Genomic DNA, 12,323 nt, shown 5'->3' with positions numbered 1-12,323 from the left:
AGTTATACTATGAGGCATGTTAGCAAAAACCTACATTTCCAGTCATTCTTGCAATACATTTCTTCAGTCTAAGACACTGCAGTGTAAGCATACTCTCAAAGAGACCTGATAATAATGCAACATTAATGCAAATTTCAGCTAGCAACATAAGAGCTGCTGGAAAACACAAACCATATTTCACAACAGCAGAAAATAAGGCTCTTCGGATACCCCTGAGGAAAAATAAAAGTTGTAAAGAGTAGAATTACATCTTATATAGTGCTTAGTGTGTAAAGTCAGCATATGGCTAACATGATGGAAGACTCAAAATTACTCTTAAAAACCTGAAAAACAACCAAAGCTATCAATTATATGACCAGGCACTTGGGCCTATAACTTCACCTGTTACCAATCAACTCATTTAATCTTTGCAACAACCTTAAGAGGTAGACACTACCATCATTTTATAGATGAGGGTACTACCTCACAGAATGGCTGAGTAATAATCACTTCAGGTAGGCAGGAAGTTGTTCTAACCAGGCTACCTGGCTCCAAAGTTCATTCTCTCAACTACCAGCAACAAATAATACATTAAATATTAAAAGCACGCCATTTTTCCCCTCCAGAGTTGAAACAAATCTTCATTTCCTTGCATGAACAAATATATCTGTATGTCAGAATCTTCACAGATTTCTCTCACAGTACTTCATTACTAAATTCTTTCAAGTCTACCTCCAAATATATCCAAACGAAGTCTACTTCTCTCCATCTGTAGTTGCACCATCCAGTTCCAGTCATCATCATCCCTTGCCTAGGCTACTACAATAACCTAGTGACCTGCTTCCACTTTCGTCTCCCAGTATTTCACTCCCCAGAGTGATCTGTCTTAAAAATAATGGAATCATGTCACCCAACTTCCCAAATCATTTAGAAGAAAATCCAAACTTTTTATTAGTGCCCTATATAACCTGGCCTCTGCTAGTTCAACTTAATTCTTTAAAAAAAAAAAAAAAAAAAAAGATTTATTTATTTATTTATTTATTTATTTATACAAGCACTGGGTACAGTCAGAAGCGCGGGAGGGCGAGAGAATTCACCAGAGCCAGAGCGGGGAGCAGAGCAGGCAGAAGGACCGAAGTACACTGCTGAGGGGAGCAGCGGGCGGCAGGAGAGGTCTGCGCGCCATGTGGGACCCTCGCCCAGCGGCCAGGGATTGAACCGGCACTACAGAGGCTGTGGGCAGCTTCCCAACCCAGCACTCAACCGCTGCGCCCCCGGGGTAGGCCCCTAGTTCAACTTAATTCTTGTAACTTCCATCATTACTTACTGCTCTCTAGCGAGTGGTCTTTTCAACTGCCAATACTCCAAGCTTGTTCTTCATCCATGGACTTTTATTTTTACTGTTTTCTCTTTTTACCTATCCACTCCTATTCTTTCTTGACTACCCAATTTAAAGTGTTCGCAAAAGACCATCACAGCTCATTTTCTGTTTTTATTTTACTCAAGAGTATGCTGAAATTGTTTTTGATTTTTTTTTAACCCTAGCCAGAAAGTTCCATAGAAAAACTTGTCTTTTTTTTTTTTTTAAAGATTTTATCTATTTATAAAAGAACTGGGGTGCAGGCCAGAGGTCTGGGAGCTGAGAGGATTCACCAGAGACAGAGTGGGGAGCAGAACAGGCAGAGGGACAGAAGACACTGCTGAGGGGAGCAGTGGGCGAGGCAGGCGAGGTCTGCTGTGCCATGTGGGATTCTCCCTGGCCGGCTGGGAATTGAACCCACGCTGTAGAGGCTGTGGACAGCTTCACAGCACAGTGCTCAACCCACTGCACCACAAGGGAAGCCCAAAAAACTTCTGTCTTATTGGCTGCTAAAATCACTAAACTACACATGGCACATTTGTAAGCATCTCATAAGTATTTATTTGTCAAATAAATTAATGAATGAGCAAGTGAACACTAAATGAAGTAGCTGGCTTGCTCTAAATAATATTCAATAATGCTTACATTATGGCAGGTCTACTTCAATTCAAGCTCATTAAAGCTAGAAAACAGAAATACAACTGTCAGCTATAGTATAAGTTTTTGAGTGCATTGAAGCTTAAATATATAAAGCAATGTGTTTAGTTCTAAGAAATCCATTTTAAGAGGGACATAAACAAAACTAAAATATATACTGAGTAGAAGAATGAGAATAGCACACAGCCCAGAAAACAGATCAAATAAAGAACATCTGAGGAAGGTGGCACTGTGTAGACTAGAGGATACCGTGACTACGGATTAATCTTAATACACAAGTATTAACTCCTAACTGACGGAGAATACAGAATCCTTATAAAAGAAGAAAGATCATATTCATTTGTTCCAGAGGGCAGATATAGAATTAATGGATGGTCTGGCTTTCATTTCATTAAGACATTTTTAAAAATTATGTTATTTATTAGGGATGCTAAATGAAAGGGGTTCAATATATACTATTATTTCTAGTTTTACACATACTGGAAATTTTCCCTAACAAGAATTCTTTTAAAAACTAATTTAATGCTATTTTCCTAAGAACTATTATAAAAAGGACTACTTCTTCATGAGCAGTCACACATGGATACTTTTTTTTAATAAAGATTTTTATTTATTTATTTATACAATCACTGGATACAGTTAGAAGCGCAGGAGCGTGAGAGAATTCACCAGATCCAGAGCGGGGAGCAGAGCAGGCAGAAGGACCCAAGTACACTGCTGAGGGGAGCAGCGGGCAGCGGGAGAGGTCTGTGCACCATGTGGGACCCTCCTACGGTGGCCGGGGAGTAGCCGAGGATTGAACTGGCGCTGCAGAGGCTGCGGGCAGCTTCGCAGCCCAACGCTCAACCACGGAGCCACCAGGGGAGGCCCACACTTGGATACTTTTTTTTTTTTTTTAAGATTTATTTATTTATTTATACAAGCACTGGGTAGGGTCAGAAGCGCGGGAGGGTGAGAGAATTCACCAGAGCCAGAGCAGGGAGCAGAGCAGGCAGAAGGACCGAAGTACACTGCTAAGGGGAGCAGCGCTCCTCCGGTGGCCGGGGAGCAGCCAAAGATCGAACTGGCTCCGCGGAGGCTGTGGGCAGCTACGCAGCCTAGCGCTCAACCGCTGCGCCCCCCGAGGAGGCCCATGCACATGGATATTTTTGATCTTAATAAAATTTAAACTGGAGAACATGCAGAGGAAAGAACTAACCTAAACAACTTTATTCCTTCATAATTACAAATGTCAGATATCTGCACTTTTACCAGCCCTACAGCCAAAAATAAGATGCAGTCATCTCAAAAGCATGATGGGACAGAATAGACTGAGACCTGATCAGAAAGCAAGCCTTTTCAGGACAACCAGGATGACTAATCTGAGAGGGTTAACGTTCTTCTCAACCCTTATTATTTCAATTAACTTTCGCTCCAGAGGCTTACTATAACAAGTAACTATAATAGGCTTTCATCTAATTTGAGGCACTGAGGAATAAGCAAATACTTCCATAGTGCTTACTCTGTGGCAGACACTGCTTCAAATGCTTCACAACATTAACTCATTTAAATTCTACCCTTCAGAAAATAAATATCAAAGAAACCTTAACCAAAAATTTTAGACAAAGCAAATCATAAAATTTCAACAAAGGACAATCAGATACTGCAAAATTCCCCTTCTCCTTCCCACAGCTGGCACACTATTTCTTGGAGGGGCACATGGACACTGGCAAGCCTTGCTACTAGGGCAATCTGTCAATCCCATCTGTTTCTTATCAAAAGGATGAGGTGGTAGCAGGGATGTCTCAGATAGAGCAAAAAGACATTTCTCAAGGATTTCTGAAGACTAGTGTGTTGCTCTTTTGACTAAAACAATCTTAGTGTTAAAAGTAGCAATAATAGTAATAATGCTTACTTTTATGTATGTGATCTCTATATGACCAGGCTTTGTATTCAGACTGATATGCACTGTATCATTTAAATCTAATAACAATTTAGTAAAGTTAGTATTATTAGTATTCCTACTTTACAACTGAGATGATTGAGATACCTAGTGTGTCCAAACAACACAACTAAAGTGGCAGCCAGGATTCAAACCAAAGCTGAATGACCTAGTGTTTGCATTCTTAAATTCTAAACTTAGTTAAATTCTAAACTTAGATGATTAACATTATAAAAACGTTTTTAAAAGAAAAAATAGCTATATAAACGCTTGGGGCTGAAAAATCAAACTCTGTGTGTGTTTAATATATATAACATGGTATAGTACCCAGATAGGATCCTAGCATAGAAAAGGCACTAGAAAAACTGGTGAAATCCACATAAAGTCTGGACTTTAGTTAACAAAACAGTACCAGTGCTGGTTTTTCAGAATAGAGAAATGCACCACAGTAATGTAAGAAGTTAACTAGAGGAAACTAGGTAAGGGGCATACAAGAACTCTCTGTACTATGTTTGCAAGATTTCTGTAAATCCAAAAATTATTTCAAGGTTAAGAACTTATTTAAAAAATTAAAGTAACAAGCCTCAGTTAACACTTCATGCCAACCAAAGAGTCAGATAACCCAAGGATTATAGACAGCCATGGAAAATCTCTCCATTTGTGATTTTGCCAATCATGCTAAGTTAGCTTGGAAACATATACCAAAAATACCAAGATTATACAATAATTAGAAATTCAACCCGGGACCTCCCCTGGTGGCGCAGGCAGTTGAGCGCCACACTGTGAAGCTGTCTGCAGCCTCTGAAGCGTCGGTTTGATCCTGGCTGGCCAGTGAGGGTCCCACATGGCGCAGCAGACCTCTCCTGTCGCACCCGCTGCTCCCCTCAGTGGTGTATTTCGTCGTTCTGTCTGTTCTGTTCCCTGCTCTGTCTCTGGTGAATCCTCTTACTCTACCGCGCATTTGGCCTGTATCCGGGTTATTGTATAAATAAATAAATAAATAAAATCTTAAAAAAAAAAAAAAAAGGAAATTCAACCCTGTAATTATTACTGAGAAGTTAGCTTAAATAACCCAAATTACACACAAATGTATTATTTAAAAATATTAATAAAATTACCAGTATATTCCAAACAAATTCCTATAATAGGATAATATATTTGGTTATCAGTTATATATATTTCACCATAACAACAGATAAAAAGAGAAAAACCTTTGTGTATATATGATATTCATTACAATGTTTATAATGAAAATAAATATAACTTGTATTTCTAATGGAGGGATGGAGTAAATCCATAGCAGTGGTTCTCAATGAGGAAAGATTCTGGGCCCCAGAAGACTTCTGACAATGCCCAGAGAGACTTTTTTGATTGTCACAGCTAGAATGGGATGGCAGTATTACTGGCATAAAGTCAGTAACAGAGGCCAGAAAGACTCTAAAACATTCTGCAATGCACAAAACCAAACAGCACAGCACAAAATACATGGGCAAAAGAAGGACAGTGGAATTCACTCACTACTCTTGGCCTACTTTTTTAAATTGACAAATCTGAAACAATCTAAGAAACAAATCAGTAATAACATTGGATTATAACCCTATTGGATTACAAGTATAAAATAAGTATCCATGGTGCCATACTGATAATAAAAATAAAGACTGAATGGGAGACAACAAACATTTCTAGCACAGGAAATTAAAAAAAAATCTGTATAAATGCTCTGCCCTCAAATAGGCGGACCATGTAACGTCCACCTATTAAGTGACATCCTTTGCAAGAAGCAAAAATGACAAGGAAGAAAAACAATAGAGGAGAAACCTGACAAATACTACCTCAGGCAGTGAAGGTCAACATTAACAGTCATAAATCATGTTCACAGTTCGTACTTTTGATATTATGTGATGAAAATAGTATATAGCTCTTCGGTCTTCTTTCCAAAGACCCATAACCCCACTCTAATCATGAATAAAACATTAGACAAATCCCAACAGACACAAGACAGTCAAAATAGGAAATAAAGCTAAGAAAGTTTTAGGATGAGTCCAGGGAACAATATCCTGCTAAAAGATATTCCTAAATGAATAAGAAAAGCAAAGAGAAGAAATTTATCAAATGATTCAGAAGTTTCCAGAACTAAATATGCATGTCAAGATGGAAAGTAGCTAGCAAAACTGATGAAAGCAGAACCACATTAAAAAAAAAAAACAAAAAAAACTGAAATTTCAAAAATAGTGATAAGATAAAAACCCTAAAAATTCCCAGAGGGGAAAAAACAATTTTGCAGCTTGTTTGATCTAATGGATAGAGAATCAGGGACCAAAAGAGCATCTGAAATCTCATAGTAACATCTGGTAAAGATGCACATAACTTGTGCAATTGTTGGATTACAGAGTATCTACTCTAGAGAAATTCTCCTTTCTACAAATGGAGAAACACACAATCATACTGATGCAATGTAATAATCTCAGAAGTGACAAATACGGGTTATATCTGCATATATCATTATGAATATCTTTAAAAAACAAAGCTAGCTGAAATAGGATACACAGTGATGTGTTTTATATAAAGCAATATTAGGCACATGAGCATATAGCAAAGTTATTAAAAACAGACTTGGGTATATAAAAATTATATACTATCAAGACCAATTTGACCATAGTTATTACTTATAGAGAAAAGGAAAGAGAGATGTAGTGATGATATTTAGGTAAAGTCAGTAACATTTTCTTTCTTTCTGAAAGCAGTTTGAAGCAAATATAGCTAAATGTTAATAATGTCCACTAAATCTTGATGGTAGGCACATGGCTCCTTATGTCAAAAATCAACTTAAATTTTCATGCAGCAAGATGGTTCAAAAAGCTGCACATATTGATATACAAATCCAAGTTTCAGCAAATTTCATTTCCACACATTAATTTTGCATCATTTTCTCTTGCTACTAAATGGTCATTAATGCCAATTTCCTTTACAAATATTACAGCAAAATTTAGTCAACCAAAAAATATGGGTACTTGCTCTGTTCAATTTATGGAGTGTGAAAATACTATGTAAACACATATGTAGAACAGAAACTGTTTAGCCAAAATAAATGTCACTTCTGTTTTAACAGATGCCCGGTCTAACACTTAAAATAAAAGATCAGCTCATTAAAATTTATCTGCCTACTAAATTTTGAGAGTTCTTTAAAATTACTTTCAAGAGAAATGGGAAAAAGCTTTTTAAAAAACGGAAGAAAGGCTTCAAAAGGCTTCAAAAGCTTTTTAAAAAATGGAAAAAGGCTACAGGAAACAAGTTATGAGACTGTTTCCTTATTTTCTCAAATTCAAAATATTTAAATTTCTGTATAGTATTATCAAATAACAATCTGTATGAAAACAAATACCTCATGATACTTTAACCTTTAGTGACCTATCTTTTGTAATGAAAATAATTCATATTGATATATTAACCTATGTGATAAAGGGGCTTTCCAGTTCAAGACATATGGAACTAACGCTATGAAAATGGAAAAAGGGACTGCAGATTTAAACATATGCCTCTATACTCAGCATTCCCCCAAGCAAAAAAAAAAAAAAAACCACAAAAAAGTTCACTGATTTTTTTTGAAAGTTTATAAAGTCATAAACATGAGCCATAAATAAGTCAAAGAAATCTTCCAGACTGTATGACAGATACATAAAAGGGGGAGATAAATATCACAGAGATTCAATATAAGAAGAGCAACAACAGGCCAAATATTCCAGAAACAGGGACTAAGAGGATTAATTATCAAACAAAAACAAGAAAAAATTTCTCTGATTTGAGGGAAAATTCACTCAGACTCAAAGTCCCCTCTTTGGAGAAGTGGAGGAGAGAGACCCAATGTTCAGACATCATGAACTTTCAGATCACCAACAATTAAAAGGATCCCTTAAAAGCTTTTGGGGATGATGTGGTAGCTCCTGAAATAACAAAAAAATACACTACCATATGATCCAGCCATCCCACTTCTGGGTACATATCCAAAGTATGTATTTTTTTGAAAGCAGATCCTCAGAAAAAAAATGTGCACACCCATGTTCACTGCAGTACTATTCACAACAGTCAAGAGACAGAAGCAACCCAAGTAAATGGCTAAACAAAATGTAGTTTATAACACATAATAAATTATTTTTCAGCCTCAGAAAGAAAGGAAATTCTGTGACAGACTATAACACAGATGAATCTAGAAGATGGTATGTTAAGGAAAATGTCATAAAAATAGAAAATAGTGTATGAATTCATGTATATGAGGTAACTAGAATAGTCATATTCACATAGATGGAAAGTGGAATGATGGCTGCAGGGGGAGACTGATACAGGGGAGTTTAATGAGTACATTTCTGTTTTACCAGATGAAAATTCTGGAGCTCTGTTGCACAAAGGCATAAATATACTTAACACTAGTTACTGTACATTCAGAAATGGTTTAGATGGTAAATTTTATGTTATTTTTAACCACAATTTAAAAAAAATATTTAAACCTTCTAGTAAAATAGGTGTAAGATTGAGACTGAAAATTCATCTACATAAAAACAAGCATCCAAATGGCATGGGACTTACTAGCAGAGCTAGAGTTGTATAAACATTTTAAAGACAATGGAGGTAACTATCAGAAGAACTCACAAATTAAAAATTGTTTCTGGAGGGCATTTTTTATTTTCCTTATTATAAGACTTTTGTAAAACTTGAATTTTAGTTTAAACTGTGCACATATTACTATGATTTTTTAAAAACTGTTAAAAAGTACATTTACTGAGCTGCATAGACTACTCAACAGATCACTAAAATAAAGTTAAATTAAGCTTTTCTTATTACAGTTCACTATAAAATATGAAGCATGTTTCTCTGTATTTAAAAAAAAATCCATTGTATAGGGCCTCCCCAGTGGTGCAGCGGTTGAGCGCTGGGTTGCGAAGCTGCCCGCGGCCTCTGCAGCGCCGGTTCGATCCCCGGCTGCTCCACGGCCCCCGGCAGAGGGTCCCACATGGTGCACAGACCTCTCCTGCCGCCCGCTGCTCCCCTCAGCAGTGTACTTCAGTCCTTCTGCCTGCTCTGCTCCCCGCTCTGGCTCTGGTGAATTCTCTCACCCTCCCACGCTTCTGACTGTACCCAGTGCTTGTACAGATAAATAAATAAATAAATCTTAAAAGAAAAATCATTGCATAGACAATATTTATTGAATAGAAATCGAAGACAAAACAAGTGTAAAGGAAATGTACTTGTTGATAATAAACAGTATTAAAGCATTCATAATAGAAATACTGGAATATTATGTTCAAATTGGCCAGAATACTAAAAATCTATAATTCAACAGCAGGGGAAAACAGCAGAAACAGCATAAGTTGATTTATTTTATGCTGTTGTATCCAGTTCTAGGTCCTTGACTAAGCACCCTAAACTTTAAAAAAAAAAAAAAAGCTTTGAAGTCAACAATCACACATATAAATCAGATGATCAGATTTCACCAATTCTGCATAATCTCAGCTATTATTTCTTAATATATTTCCTCAATGCAACTGCTTGCAGCCAAAAGCAAGGACTCTTGAGCCAAACTATCTAGATTTGAATTGATCTCTTACAAGTTATGTGACCTTTGTCAAGTTACCTAACCTTTACAGTGCTTCAGTTTCTATAAAAATGGGAAGAACACCACCTAGCCCCTCAGAAAGTTATTGTGAGAGTTTAAAAAGCTAACACACATGAAATGCTTAGAATAATGCCTCTATTTTCAAATTTTAATTGAGAGCATTAAAGGTCATAAGGGTTATTAAAAAACATTTCTAAGATCTATCCAGCACTTCAATGTCAGTCTGTTGCTACAATACCTAGACTAGTGGATCTTACTAGTACATGTCACTAAAATTAATGATGGTAGTAATAAAATCCATTATCAGCTCATGCTCAAAATGCTTGAAAATCACATACTACTGATACCAATCCAGAGATTTAAGTAGCATATTTACTCACACATATCTGAACCAAATCCTAAATACTAGTCTCGACCACCTGGCTGAGAATATCTTCCCACTTCAGAAATAAGTTCTCACTCTTCCTTCCAATTCTTTTTTTAATAATTATTTTTTAAATCTTTTTAAAGATTTTTTATGCATACAAGACCTGGGGTACAGGCCAGAGATGCAGATGTGGGGGGGGGGGGTGAAAGGATTCACCAGAGACAGAGTGAGGAAGAGAACGGGCAGATTGACCAAAATACACTGCTGAGGAGAGCAGCGGGCGAGTCAGGAGAGGTCTGCTGCGCCATGTGGGTTGCTCCCTGGCCAGCCGGGATCATGCTGCAGAGGTTGTGGATTGCTTCATAGTGCAGTGCTTAACCCCTTGTGCCACCAGGGAGGCCCTTCCTTCCAATTCTTAATGCTTTCAGAATTAAATCAAAAGTTCTCTTCTTCCAAATCAATTCTGGTGAATATTATTATTAGTGGCATCTGCTTAAGATCTTTGAAGTAATAGGTATTTGAAGCTCAAAAAGGTTTGAATGATTGTTAAATTATTCAATATATTAATATACTTTTAACAGTCGAGATGCATCAACTCAAAAATGGGAATAAAAGCACATGCAAGAGTTGCAGTAATTGAGTGAGATAGTGCAGGTTAACTGCACAGGTCAGTGACTGTCATAAACTAAGTGTTTTAACAATATTAGCTATCATTACCACTATAATCCATAAATCACACCAATCATATGTAACCAACATACTATGTAAAATCATAATATTCAAATACCAAAAAAAAACTTATGTCCCAAAACAATTATCCATACATAAACTGACAGACAAGAAAATATCTAATGTTTAGAAAATGATGGCCCTGTGAATAAAAACTTGAACACTCACGTTTTTCCAACTAAGTTCAACTCTCCTTAAATATTCTTTAAAAGCTTCTTCATTCCTGAAATCCTTTCAATGACTTTGGAAACCAGCAAACTAGTACCTTCTTAGGTAAAATCACTAAGTTCTGACAAATGGTACATTTTTGTAATCACTACTAATAACAAAGATACAGAATACTGGATCATCTAATGATGACTCCTTTGTGTCTGGCTTCTCTATCTAGCATGCTTCTGAGATCTATCCATTTTGTATTTATCATTAATTTGTTCCATTTTATTGCTCCCATAGCTTTTAAACGTTGAGTCCTATCAGATTTGGCAAATAGAGGCAAAACCTAAGGGAATTAGCTGAGGCTTATGTAAAGAATGGAACACAAGCTACTGCATGTGCCTCTTAAAAGCTTAACAAAGTAGAAGAATTTTTTCCTTTGACCATAACACTAAAATTTTCAGCTAATATTGCTGAAGTCAGAGGAAGTTCATGTTCTGTATGTATCTGACTATCTGAATGATAAAACAAGGGCTGAAGCCACCTTGGATTTTGTCATGATGTTACGTTTGATCACTTTACTACAAGATTTGATTTCAAACTTATTGACAGAGATCACCTTTGTAACTTTAGCCAAAGCAGCCCAGGAATAAAATAATTGCTCTTCCTAATCCTAACAGCTTCTCATTTATCAATGACAACAAAATAAGTTCAGGTTTTTACTTCTAGTTGTTCTCTACCCTCACAAATAAAGTCTCCAAATCACAAACTACAAATCAAGAAAAAAGTCAGAGAGTAAAGGTTTTATGAAGTATTCAGAGTAAGTTTTATTTAGAGTTGCCATTTATTTAGAGTTTTCATTGTCTAATCATTTTAATGCTGTGTTTGAGTTGTTGCTAAAGTGGGGGAGCACATAACTTTACTGGATAGTAGTCCTAATACCCATAAAAGTGGGAATTACTTTACCCAGGAGCACATAATATGACCACTATATTTAGACTATTTAATATAGATGTTTCTCAAGCTATAATATTTAGCCATACCAACACAAAAGCACCAATATTCCTGGCAAAATAACTCAAAACACTGATGGTAGTATTTATGCTTGGCAGAATTAACTACTGCTTGACAGAATTAGTTCCTTTATCAGGCTGGTTGTAAAAAGAAGGCTTCTCAAGATAAGGTATTTTGTGGAACTTCACACAACTGATAATTCCTCCCTTCTTGAAACTCCTTATTTTTCTGCTTTAAAAACATTTACGATCATTTCAGATGCCTCTGAAATAACACCTCCATCTATATGCCATTTCCAACTCTTCATGCCACCCTCAATCCTATTTTAACATTCGTGCCTCCTTTATATCCCCTACTAGCCTAATTTATGACCCTGGCACCTAGCACAATACTTCTCTTTCTTGAAGAGAAAGATAGCCTCAAGAAAGGATATCCAAATCAGCTATTCCAACAAAATATTTAAAATATTAATATTTTTATATTAAATTGACAGAGACCTAAAAATCTATTGGGGTATTCATTAACCTCTATCATT

This window comes from Talpa europaea, assembly GCF_964194135.1.
Source record: "Talpa europaea genome assembly, chromosome: 6".
NCBI classification, from domain to species: Eukaryota; Metazoa; Chordata; class Mammalia; order Eulipotyphla; family Talpidae; genus Talpa; species Talpa europaea.
Note: the sequence above shows the minus strand (reverse complement) of the source record.